Here is a 14358-nt window from a genome sequence, read left to right on the forward strand (position 1 = left end):
CACCAGGTAACCTACATGGCCCCTCCCTTACCCCTTACTGTATCCACAAAACACAACACTACCCATAAACATCTACTTTACAAATCAACAAACGTCCCTACTGTCTTCCCCGTTCCTCCCATAAACCAAATTCGTCTTCTCTCCCTCCTAACCAATCAAATTTGCCATCTCCAACTCAACATCAAAATTTGCTATCACGAATTCATCATCAGTCCCTCCTAAGGAGGGAGAGATGGAATCACCCCAATGTCTCATCCACGTCGTGAAGCGTCTCACAAATCCAACAGCAATCCTTACTTCCTGCAACACAACAAAGAAAACACAGGTGTGGAGTCATCATCATCACCAGGGGTAAGTGGCTGCGTTTGGTGCGACAGGTTCATCAATCCTAACTATTTCCTAAATGACTTTAACAACTTTACACTACCCGGGGTCTTTCTCCGGCCAAACCATTGGCCCTCTTACACTATGGGTTCTAAAAACCAATTCCCATTGGCCAAACTGTGGTGCTTTTCAATTTGGGGTCTCACTCCCCCGATTCATCTCCCGGTGCCCTCGCACAATTTCTGGGCTGTGGCGTGTACCTCTCCCAGCGGGTCTACCCACCTGCACACCTCCACCACTGCAGTTGCCTCCGAGCTTACCTGCTCCTTACCCTAACCTAACTACCTGGGGAAGGCCCTCTGGCGCTCTCCCCACTCGGTGCCCTCTCTGGCACTGGGCTACCCGATCCACACCCGGGATCCCCAGGCACCCACTCACAACTACCGGCTCCCAGAGCCCACCTGCGGCCTCACCTGGCCGACATCCTCACAGTGGTGGAGTGCCCAACCAACTACACACACTAACAGGCTACACGCCCAGCCATTTCCACGACACTAATGCACCCATTCACAACACCATTCTGCAACCGCACCACAGATGCCAATATCCAACCACAATTTACCTATACCCTCTACCTAACACTTACACTACCCGCCCCGGGTACTCGTGAAAGGGGTCCACTCTTCCCCCATCCACACCTTCGCACCATACACACCACTCCGTACCACTTACTCCAACTCTCTCCACACACCTGTACTTGCACACCTGTGCTCTCACACCTGGTGCCACCTGCACCCTTCTCTCCCCAAGCGCATTCGCGCTGATCCACACACTCACTACTCACACACTGCTCCACACACCTGTCCAGTTGCACACCTGTGCAATCACACCTGTTCCATCCTCACACACACACGGCATCATCTCAGCTAACTACTCCCTTCTGAAACTTGCGCTTCCCAGTCGTCCCTTTAAACTATTGCGCTCCCTCGTCATTATCATCCACACTAATCTACCTGCGTCCCCACTACAGGTAGCAGTCACCAACTAACCTTAACGTCACCTAATGTCATCTTCTAGGGCCCTATCAATATAACCTAACCCACCCGGGCTAGTTTTCACTGCCATACACCCCATAAGCTATTGCTCCTTTGCCCCACACATGGGAAGGGTGGCAGGGATGCCCCCCTTACCCACCGGGCCCATCGCTCACTACCAATTTTGCACATCAAATTTCAACAAATTAAAAATTTGCCAATCCTACTCATCATCTGCCAATCACTACTGCCAATCCCTTGCCAATCATCAAATTTTGTTTTTCTCTAATTTTGGGTCCAAAACACTAACCTCATCACCCAGTCTACTCAATAATGCCTCTCGGTGCGCCAATTCCTGTCCAAAGCCCGGCTTCGTAAAGCCAAGCAATGGATGCTGGTTGTTTTGTGCCGGCGGCTGGATACGTCCCGCATTCGGTGCAGGGAAGGAGGTTTACCCGGGCCGAGATCCCACGCACCATCTCGGCGTGGAGCCATCCAATGTCCCGATCTCGACCTGCCGGAATGCCTCAACAAAAAGTGGTCGCCATGACGACCCTTTCTATCGGGCTGCCCGCTCCGCCGAGTGGAGCACGGACGTGGCCGCTCAAAGCGAGGCCCAGCACGCACCGAGGGCCCGATTCGGCTAAAAGTCGACCTAACCTCTAACCCGGTTACCGTCGATGCTTCACCTGGGCGCTTACACCCCGCAGCCCGTTCCTTGCTCACACATCCAGCCGTTCCCATGCTCCTCGTACCTTTCCTTACACATCCAGGTACCCTCATTCCACTCACAGCCTTGGTCACACACCTGACCACCGAACACTTTGGCACACATTCGTTGGTCGCACACCTCACTAACACACCTCTTCGCGCCCCCACCTCGGTCACCTCCTCTGTGACAATCACAGGTGTGCTCTCATTCGCACACCCAACCAAGTGCCTCACCACCAACTCCAGCGTGCATTCCCACTCACGCTCTACCATTCCAGGTGTGCATCCTCGCTCACCTGTCACAACCAACTCACGCTCCTTGTCACTCTCACTACTCTCACCACCACTCTTGACCACGCACTCACCCTTACTCTTGACAGCACACTCTTTCCCCATGCACTTGTCCGTCACACACCTTTCTCGCGGACACTCTCCCGTTACACCCTCTGTAACACTCACCACACCGCGCTTCCATGTGCCCCCTCGCACACGCGCTACGACCGACTCACTCTCGCCAGCACCCTCACTCCTTGGCACGCACTTTTTCCTCACACACCCCAGAGTCGGACTTTCTTGCACACCTCCTTTTTCGCACACCAGACCTGTCGCACACTTCACCCACGGCCTCTCACGAACACCCGGGTCTATCTCGACCCCCAAGCTCCTTAAATCCCCTGGCGCATCATACGCCCGACCATATTGGTCACCACTTACACCGGGTCCTCTTTCTCTTCGCTTCTCCTCCATCACCTGCGAATCCCTCATCCGGTTAATGAGCACATCATCACGATCCGAACACAGATTTTGGACCAATTATTTTACTTCCTCTTTTATCTCTTTCTTATCCTCTCTCCGTCGCTTCTTAATTTCGCTCACCCCTTCTTCCACTTCTTCTAATTTCTGCTTCACCTCTTTTATTCCCCGGTACGTCTCCTCAAGCTCGTCCTCTAAGGCTACCTTGACCGTTTCCATGTGCGTCCTCACCTGCCGGTCCTTCGTCTCCATTACCTCTATCACCTTGTCCATTTTCCTCGTCAGGTCCTCATGTACCGTCTGACACTCTTTTTTAATTACCCCTACGTCCTTTTTCATCTCCTTCTGTGTCGATTTTAATCCCTCTATTACCGCTGTGTTCTTCTTTACCTGGTCCCCCAACTCCTTTTGTCCCACTGTCAGTTGTTCTACTCCCAGCGTCAACTCCTCTATACCCCCTTGCAATTTTACAGTCCCCTTTCTCACCTCCTTCTCCATGCGCTCCTTACAGTGCCTCACCTCTTCGCGCACTCCTCCGACCTCCTCACTCACTCCTCTTCTGATCTCCTCTCCCATCACTTGCATCTCCTGCCCAGATGCCACCCTCATCTGCTCCATTTCCTCCCTGTGAGCATCCAGTTTGGTTTCTACCCCCATTCTGACCCCCTCTATCTGCTGCCCCATTTGGTTAACTTCCCTTTCCGCTTGGTCCCTCATGTCCCTCAATTTGCCTTCCATCCTGTTTTCTAACCCCTCTAACCCATTTTTCACTCCCTCTATCTGATTCTCCTGGGCAGCCATTCTATTTTCTACCCCCTCTAACCCCTTTTGCATCCCTTCCATTTGATTCTCTTGAGCGGCCATTCTGTTTTCTACCCCCATTAACCCATTTTTCACCTCTTTTATCCCGTTGTCTAACCCCTCACCGGTACCCCTCGCTTCGTCCCTCATTACCCCCATTTGCTCACTCTGAGCCTCTATCCGGTTCCCCATTACCCCCAATTGCTCACCCTGAGCATCCATCCGGTTCCCTATTACCCCCAATTGCTCATCCAATCGCTCACTATTAGCCCTCATTTGCTCACTATTCTGGGCCATAAGGGCCTTTATTTGTATTAAAAAAAGGTTCAAATCCACCTGCGGCGCCACTACGGTCACGGGCGTGGACGCCGTGGCCACCTCGTGCACGACAACGCTATTTTGCGACCCTGCCGCCCTCACTGCTTCGCTCTCCTCCTGTCCCTCATGTCCCTCAATTTGGTCCTGGACCGACCCTGCCTCACTCTCCACTACCGGACCCCAGCCGACTTGGTCTGCCATAGCGCGACTTTCAAAATTCGGGTTTTTATTTCCGTATAACAAAATCAAATTTCGCCGTCATAATTTCGTCGAGCGCGGGAAACGCGCTCCGGATCGATTCTACCTCCCCAACACCAATTGTTACCCTAGTGGTACAATTGGTGTTCCAAAATTTGGGCCTAATAAATTTAGTCCCGGGTCCGAATTCCACTCCTCGACACCAATTGTTACAGACGCGGTGGTGGATGTTGGTTCACCGAGCGGTTTGGTATGACCGCGCCTGCACAAGTTACCCGATTATACTCGAACGTTGCCGAGTCGCGCTACGCTAGGTCAATGAAGGAAAAGGACACAACGGCTGGGATTCAAAGGACACGACACCAGGGATACGGTTCTCAAGACCCCCGGAGGAGGTTATATTATGGCGGAAGGTTAGACTACAGAGACGAGAGGTACAGCATAGTAAGATAGGCACTTAGACACACTCTTATATTAACCCCAACAGACGACAGATAAACGGGACAAAAGGCTGACTCACACGGGGATTGATGGCAAGGAAAGGCAGAATCGATGGCTCCAGGTGCACCTGGGCTCAGGGCAGAATCGACCCGGTCCGGTCCGGTCCAAAGATGCGGGGAGGTATCGTCGCGCTGGGGGTGGCGTCCTCTGCTCTCCGTAGTTCAGGCGCATCTGACCTCACATCCGGTAAGTCGCCGCGTATATCCGGCGGGGAGTGACACGCCCTCGGCTCGTTAGCTCCGCCCCAGATGGAATCGGCACGTCGCTTCTCATTGGGTGCGTGCGGGGGGGGGGGGGAGGGGGTTACCGGCTCCGCCCTTGACGAGGGGCTGACAAGGAGCCCCTTCGTGGTAACCCCGTGGAGCGCATGGTCATGGCGGCTAACCGAGCCGGTGTGAGGACGCACACTCCCCGCACGCCGCGCCGCGCCCCTCTGTTGTTGTAGTTGTTGTTGTTTGGGGAAGAAGATGGGAGGAGGTATGGGAAGGTCCTAAACTCACTACTGGTGCCATATAATCACATTCTGGTGCAACGAAGAGTCAGAATTAATGGAAACGAGTCCTTAACTGACATAGACTAAGAATAACTAGCAAGATGTCCGAAAGTTGTCTACGTGAGATGCGGTGGACCTGGGCACGACATTTAATGGGGGAAAAAGGGGAAGGTCGGTTCTACAGAGTGTTGTTTACAGACAATGGGACTAGGGAATGGGGGATTGGGGATAGTTGGGGAGTATTGGGGAAATAGGGGAATATTTACAAGCGGATATGGAGGCCAAATTCCATATTCGCAACAATACCATCTCTTACAGTTCCTCCTTTCTACATTCCATAAACTATCCAGAACTCCATCCCTCCTCCAGTGTCCTCAAACGTATTTTTGACTCGAAGGTCTCAAACTCATTTTGCAAAAAATGTTCGTTTCCCATGAATCGTACACTTTTCAAAATCCAATCTCACCCCTCCCCTCCAAATCCTCCCCATCACCCATCCCTTTCAAATCTCCCCCCTTGCCCCTTCCCTCCCCTCCCTCCTAAACTCCCCCCACACCCCTCCCCTCTGAGACTCTCCCTCGCTCCTCCCCTCCTAGACTCCCCTCTCACCCCTCCTCCTCAAAGCATCCTCCCTGCTTCTTCCTCCTTCCAACTTTCACCTTCATCTCCCCAAACCTCCTGCCTTGCTCTTCCCCCTCCTCAAATAACACCTCACTGTGCCTCACCCAATCTCCATCAAACCTTTTGTCTGCCCCATTCTTCCCTTTCTCCAAGCTATTCTGAAATCTCTGACACACCTTCAACAGCTCTCCCTACCTCTTCCTCCTCTTCCACATCTTACCCTACCCCTCCCCCCCCCCCTGTTCTGGACCCGATGCTCCCCCTTCCTCTTCATTAACGGTATGGACCTCAAACATCCAGGGCCTTCGCTCAAACTTGACTGACCTCTCCATACAGGTTGCTTCTGACAAACCAGATGTGATCTGCTTAACAGAAACTTTCCTCCTTCATGATGTCTCTGATGCCTTGGTATCTCTCCCAGGTTACTCCCTCCTCCGGTATGATAGACCTGAGCCTCGTCCTGGAGGTGGGGTTGCTATCTTTATAAAAAACTCCATCCCTCCTCCAGTGTCCTTGAACATGTCTTGAACATGTCTTTCAATCCTGACAAATCTCACACTCTTACTATGTCTCTCCGAAAAGATCGACTGGACAACCCTCCCATCTACTTTCTCAACAATCCTCTCCAAGAAGTTCTGTCGCTGAAGATTTTGGGTCTCACTATCTGCCATGATCTTTCTTGGTAAAACCACATTTCCAAGCTGGCCTCCAAAGCCAGTCGCCGACTGGGCATCCTCCGTCGTGCGAAGTCCTTCCTCGGCACACCTGAGCTCCTCACCACATACAAGGCTTTCATCCGCAGCTCAATGGAATACTGTTCTCCCCTATGGGCCGGTGCTCCTGCCTCACACCTAGCTCGGCTTCACGCTGTTGAAACCAAAGCTTTCAGAATTATTGGAATCTCCCGCGATGAAGCTATCTCTGAGGGCCTTTCACTCACTCACCGCAGGCAGGTAGGTGGTCTTTCTGTCTTCTACCGACTCCTCTCCGGCCTTGCACCCCCAGCTCTCTCTGTGCTCTGTCCCCCAAATATTCCTACAGGTCGCACAAGATCTGCCAGCAACCCTCTGATGGTTAAACTGCCGAAATCTCGGCTCTCCGCTCACCTTCACTCTTTCATTCCTCTTTTCTCCCGCCTCTGGAACAAACTCCCTCACTCCCTTCAATCCCACTCCTCCCTCCAGGTCTTTAAAACAGCTGTTCACCACCATCTCTTATCTTCCCCCATCCAAAACCTTGATCTTTTCTACCCCCGCTAATTCACCCCAGATCCACCTTGTTTGAAATTCCAACTTCTTTCCTGGAAGTCCTGGCAGTGTCCATATGTTTTATACCTCTCCCACTGCCCCCTTCCCACGCCCCCCCCCCCAAAGCCCTCGCCCTCTCTCAGATCTCTCGATCTCTCGATGTCTCCATGTCTCTCGGTCCCTGCTCTCAAATGTTGTGTTTGTGTCCTTCCCCCTCTCTCCCCATCTTGTCTACCGCTCCCTATGTTATATGTTTTATGTGTCGGTTTGTCTTTCTGTGTGATTAATGTTCGCTCTTTCACGAGCCTCGATATTGTATACAACAAAAAAAAAAAAAAAAAAAAAAAAACTCTCTTCCTCACTCGCCCTCCACTGCCATCTCTCCACCTCACCCCCAGGAATACCTTTGGCTACGGCTTCCCCTTCGCTCCCACCTTTTGTTCATATGTGTGTTGTACCGTCCACCAATCAGCGATGACTCCATCTACATCTCACTGTCTGACAATATGGACCAACTTCTATCTACCCATCCCAACTCTCTCTTCCTCATATGTGGTGATTTCAATTGTCACCATGCCAGTTGGCTGGGTGTGGGTACCTCTCTCACCAGCCATGGCTCTTCAGCAAAGGACTTCTGCGACTCACTGGGACTGACACAATCTGTCAATTTCCCGACCCGGATCTCAGTCAACGGAGCATCTTCTCTTCTGGATTTGGTTATGACAAACTTCCCTGAAAATGGCTGCTGCTCTTCTTCTGCTCCAATCGGCTCATCTGATCATGTGCTTGTCAAAGTGGACATCTCTCTGACCATTCTCAGAGAGCCTCCTCAGCGTCGACAAGTCTGGCATTTCACTCAGGCCAACTGGCACGGTCTTCAAGCAGCCATCAATCATCTGGACTGGTCTCCCATCTCTACCGCCTCTGACATCAACTCATCCTGGGAATTCTTTCATAGTAAATTGCTCTCTCTCATGCACAGATTTATACCATCTCGTCTTCAGTTGTCATACCCTTCCTCCCGTCCATGGTACACGGAATCTTGTGGTGAGGCTGTTGCCCTGAAACAACTTGCTTTCGTCTCCTGGAAAGCAAATCCAACGGAAGGAAATCTCATTTCCTTTCACAAAGCCCGAAACAAGTGTGTGTCCACCCTCAGGAGAGCCAGGAAACAATATCTCACCATTCTCAAGACCGAACTCTCTTATCTGTCTCCCTCTTCCAAATCCTGGTGGCGTCTGGTCAAATCTGTTTCTGGTGTTTGTTCCCCCTCCATCCCCTCCCTCACCTCAAACGGCTTTACGGCTGACTCCGCACGTGAAAAAGCTGAATGCCTCAACTCTGTGTTTGCCTCTAAATCTTGTGTCCCAAACCCATCCCTCTCTGTACCCACCGTACCCAGTCGTACCCAGCTGCTCCTGGACTCTGTGTCCTTTCCTCCTGACAAGGTGGAAAAGTTTCTGTCAACCCTCGACTCTGATTCTGCAACTGGTCCTGACGGCATCAGCCCACGGGTCCTAAAATCATGTTCTTCTGCTCTTTCACTCCCTCTTTCTGTTCTCTTCACCCTCTCTTTTGCTCAAGGTCATCTGCCATCTGCTTGGAAATCAGCCAACATCACCACTTTGCACAAAAAAGGTGCAAAAACAGATCCCAGCAACTACAGACCAATCAGCCTTCTCCCAATTTATCAGCAAAGTCATGGAATCCATCATTGCTTCAGATATTAAATCTTTCCTCTTCTCCAATGGCTTGATCTCTGATCATCAATTTGGTTTCAGACCTGGTCACTCTACTCTGGACATGCTGCTTCTGCTTTCTCAACAATGGATGGAGGTCCTCAACGCCAAACAGGAAATTAGAGCTGTCTCCCTTGACATTTCATGTGCCTTCGATACGGTCTGGCACCCTGCTCTGCTCTCCAAACTCTCCTCCTTTGGTATCCATGGAAATTTCCACGCATGGCTGGCGGACTTCCTCTCTGGTCGTAGTCAACGTGTGGCCCTGAATGGGTTTCTCTCATCTCCTCTTCCTGTTCAGGCTGGAGTTCCCCAAGGTAGTGTTCTGGGCCCTGTGCTTTTTCTGGTCTTCATCAATGATCTCTCTGGCTCTCTTGAAAATCCTCTATCTCTTTGCTGACGACTCTACTCTCTGTCGCTCCATTCCTCATCCCTCAGATCGGCAGTCTGCAGCCTCCTCACTCTCTGCAGACCTGGACAAAATCACAGACTGGTCAAACAAGTGGAACATGTCTTTCAATCCTGACAAATCTCACACTCTTACAATGTCTCTCCGAAAGGACCGACTGGACAACCCTCCCATCTACTTTCTGAACAATCCTCTCCAAGAAGTTCTGTCGCTCAAGCTTTTGGGTCTCACTATCTGCCATGATCTTTTTTTGGGAAAACCACATTTCCAAGCTGGCCTCCAAAGCCAGTCGCCGACTGGGCATCCTCCGTCGTGCGAAGTCCTTCCTTGGCACACCTGAGCTCCTCACCACATACAAGGCTTTCATCCGCAGCTCAATGGAATACTGTTCCCCCATCTGGGCTGGTGCTCCTGCCTCACACCTTGCTCGGCTTCACGCTGTTGAGGCCAAAGCTTTCAGAATCATTGGAATCTCCTGCGATGTAGTCAACGCCGAGGGCCTTCCACTCACTCACCGCAGGCAGGTTGGTGGTCTTTCTGTCTTCTACCGACTCCTCTCTGGCCTTGCTCCCCCAGCTCTCTCTGTGCTCTCTCCCCCCAATATTCCTTCAGGTCGCACAAAATCTGCCTGCAACCCTCTTGTGGTTAAACTGCCAAAGTCTAGGCTCTCTGCTCACCTTCACTCTTTCATTCCCCTTTTCTCCCCCCTCTGGAACAAACTCCCCCACTCCCTTCAATCCCACTCCTCCCTCCAGGTCTTTAAAACAGCTGTTCACCACCATCTCTTATCTTCCCCCATCGAAAACCTTGATCTTTTCTACCCCCGGTAATTCACCCCAGAGTCCTTGCAGTGTTCATATGTTTTAATCCTCTCCCACCTCCCCCCAGAGCCTCCCGATGTCCTTGCTCTCAAATGTTGTGTTTGTGTCCTTCCCCTTCTTCCCCCTCTCTTTTGTGTCCTCCCCCCTCTCTCCCCATCTTGTCTGCCGCTCCCCTTGTTTTTTGTGTTTTGTGTGTCGGTTTGTCTTTTTGTGTGATTAATGTTTGCTCTTTCACGAGCCTCGATCTTGTATACAAAAAAACAAACAAAAAAAAAAAAAAATTGAAATCCTTCTCCAAAAAAATCTTAAACTTGATATATCTGATCTGTGACCAGATGTGAATGAAGAATTAAATTTATGACTTTCATAACCCATGCCAAGAAACTCTGTGACATAAGGTGCATGTATATAGGTCATAATAGCAGTGGTTCATAATAGTATAATGTTCAGTTAACAAAGCTATTTTTGTTATGAATGACCGTGTGAGGAGAGACTAAGCCCTTTACGAGTGCCGTCTCGTTGTCGATCGTTTTGAGACTCATTGGCCAATAAGTTGTTGTTTGAGAGCCTGGGCCACCAGGTGTTGCTTTTTGGCAAGGTGCAAATTACTTGTTGCAATTTTTCTTTGAAAATTTATATTTTCATTTCTCTTGAAGGATAATTGCTTCTGGTTTATTAACGCACAGGTTGTAAACCTGGTGCGTTATAGCGTTTGCCTGGGAATTTCTGTCGCTCCAAAAGTGAAGCACGTTTCTGTCGCTCCAAAAGTGAAGCACGTTTCTGTCGCTCAGATGTGTAAACATGACGTCATCAAATCTATATTTAGGCTAACCATGGGCTACCCCTTTGGCTGGTACGCGGCCGCTCGCTAGTACATAATATAGGATATATTTGTTATATGTTATGTTATAGGATACTAGCAGAGGTACCCGGCTTTGCACGGGAGTGGGAGGAGGAGGGGAGGGGGAAGAGGAGGGGAGGGGAACGGGGGGGGAGGGGGGGAGGGGAAGCGGGGGAGGAGGAGGGGAGGGGGAAGAGGAGGGGAGGGGAATGGGGGGGAGGGGGAAGGGGGGAGGGGGGAGGGGAAGGGGGGGAGGAAGGGTGCGGGGGTGCCCAGGGGAAGAAGGGCCCCTCCCCTCCCCCTACCCCCCTTTCCCCTCCCCCCCTCCCCTCCCCCTTCCCCCCTTTCCCCTCCCCCCCTCCCCTCCCCCTTCCCCCTCCCCCTCCCCCTTCCCCCTCCCCTCCCCCCTCCCATCCCCTTCCCCCTCGTTCCCCTCCCCTTCTCTTCCCCCTCCCCTCCTCCTCCCCCTTCACACCAGGGGGGTTGACTCAGCCTGTCATCCCACCGAGGTCGGAACTCGGAAGTCGGAACTCATTGTCGTCAAATAAATGTAGCCTGTATGTTTCACTCTTTGTCACATGCCGTTGGTCCATGTCAATCGGATGAAGTTGAAAAATTAACGTTACGAAGGTTCTCTGGGACGTACTGATTCCGAATAATGAAGTTGAAAAATTAACGTTCCGAAATACGCTAATTACGCTAACAGAAGCGCTGGAGGGAGCACTGCGCTCCCTCCCTTAGATTCCCTCCCTCTTCTGCTAGCGCTAATTACGCGTAACACACTAATTTTAAAACCCGAAGTTTTTTTAATTTTAAGGTGTGCTGTAGTCAGAAGCGCTAGAAGCGCTGCGCTCCCTCCCTTCGAATCCCTCTCTCTTCTGCTAGTGCTAATAATACGCTAATTTTAAAACCCGAAATTTTTTAAATGTTTATGTCTCCGTGACATTCCTGGGACCATCCCGAGTCGAACAGTACTTTCCGCTCGCAAATCCGTCCACGGGTTCTCGAGATCTTAGAGATCATAGATACATCAGGATACAGACACAGAGGCCAACTCTACTTTATATATATAGATATAGGATATATGTTATATGATATAGGATATATATAGGATAGGTTATAGGATATATATGTTATAGGATAGGAATATAGGACCCAGAGGACCCAAATGACCCAGAGGACCCAAATGACCCAGAGGACCCAAATGACCCAGAGGACCCAAATGACCCAAATGAACCAAATGACCCAGAGGACCCAAATGACCCAGAGGACCCAAATGACCCAGAGGACCCAAATGACCCAGAGGACCCAAATGACCCAGAGGACCCAAATGACCCAGAGGACCCAAATGACCCAGAGGACCCAAATGACCCAGAGGACCCAAATGACCCAGAGGACCCAAATGACCCAGAGGACCCAAATGAACCAAATGACCCAGAGGACCCAAATGACCCAGAGGACCCAAATGACCCAGAGGACCCAAATGACCCAGAGGACCCAAATGACCCAGAGGACCCAAATGACCCAGAGGACCCAAATGACCCAGAGGACCCAAATGACCCAGAGGACCCAAATGACCCAGAGGACCCAAATGACCCAGAGGACCCAAATGACCCAGAGGACCCAAATGACCCAGAGGACCCAAATGACCCAGAGGACCCAAATGACCCAGAGGACCCAAATGACCCAGAGGACCCAAATGACCGAGAGGACCCAAATGACCCAGAGGACCCAAATGACCCAGAGGACCCAAATGACCCAGAGGACCCAAATGACCCAGAGGACCCAAATGACCCAGAGGACCCAAATGACCCAGAGGACCCAAATGACCCAGAGGACCCAAATGACCCAGAGGACCCAAATGACCGAGAGGACCCAAATGACCCAGAGGACCCAAATGACCCAGAGGACCCAAATGACCCAGAGGACCCAAATGACCCAGAGGACCCAAATGACCCAGAGGACCCAAATGACCCAGAGGACCCAAATGACCCAGAGGACCCAAATGACCCAGAGGACCCAAATGACCCAGAGGACCCAAATGACCCAGAGGACCCAAATGACCCAGAGGACCCAAATGACCCAGAGGACCCAAATGACCCAGAGGACCCAAATGACCCAGAGGACCCAAATGACCCAGAGGACCCAAATGACCCAGAGGACCCAAATGACCCAGAGGACCCAAATGACCCAGATGACCCAGAGGACCCAAATGACCCAGAGGACCCAAATGACCCAGAGGACCCAAATGACCCAAATGACCCAGAGGACCCAAATGACCCAGAGGACCCAAATGACCCAGAGGACCCAAATGACCCAGAGGACCCAAATGACCCTCTGGGTCAATAAAAGTTGAAACTGGGCAAATGTCAATGAAAATTTGCCAGACCCAGACCAGAAAATGACCCAGAGGACCCAAATGCCCAGAGGACCCAGAGGACCCTGTGAATGTGAATGAATGTGAACATAATGTGAATACTAGTAGCAATTTTACAAAAACCATGGCATAATTTCAAATCTTGACCCGAGATGATAATTATGCTACATCATAATTTCCATGTGCCAACCTGGGCGGAATCCAAGTGGATTCACTTGTTCTTCCAACAAGCTGTTAAAAAAGGAACTGTTTTCTTGTAAAATTACAACTATTTTGCATCTAACCAAGATGCAAATGCCATGACGAGGTCATACTTGTTTGGCTGTGTAAAGACCTTGATGAGCCATGATGTTGGACACAAGCACACTTTATTTATTTATTTTTCCTCTTATTCCTTGATGTTAAGTGCATTTGTAAAATAAAAACTTAATTTTTATTTTGTATACTAAGTCGAGGCTCGTATAGGAGCTAACACTGTTTAGGAGAAAACTTGTTACAAAGAAAGCGATAATAGATCAACAGCATTTTGAGAGAAACTCAGGTAACGAGGCCTTGTTTCAGGTTCCACCCACACAGCCATACAAGCAGCTCTTGGTGGCATTGGTTTCGTCATACCATGCCATTCTGAACATATATAACTAGTTTGTTCGTCATTTGCAGAAAAAGGGATAAGCCATATACAGAGGTTGCCTTGTGGACATTTTGCACCATTCTGATTGAATCACTGTGCCAAGTCGCCAACAACTGACTTGTCAGACACAGAGCCAATTTGTACATTTTGAATAAATTGCGATGCATGGAGCAATCAATGTTTTTGGGCAACCAACTGATTCGTAATATTGCTTGTATTGGGCAGTAGAGCAATCATCCATGAGCGATAACCCTAACTTGCTCTGAGTGAACCGTTCTTTTAACTGGTCTTCAGTTCATTTATAGCACCAAGTATCTGCATCGAATGATGGCATTCTTTTTTCTTCTAATTATAATTGTACACCGCTCATTTCCTATGCCATCTCCAGGCATTGCAAATCGTCATTGCCGGGCACCGAAGGGGGCTCGGCAGTGACGCACGCTGAAAGAGAGTACTCAGTTTTCACTCTGGTTGTTGTACACCGCTCCTTTCCTATGCCATCTCCAGGCATTGCAAATCGTCATTGCTGGGCACCGAAG

This window comes from Myxine glutinosa, chromosome 14 (genome assembly GCF_964187855.1).
Source record: "Myxine glutinosa chromosome 14, kmMyxGlut1.1, whole genome shotgun sequence".
NCBI classification, from domain to species: Eukaryota; Metazoa; Chordata; class Myxini; order Myxiniformes; family Myxinidae; genus Myxine; species Myxine glutinosa.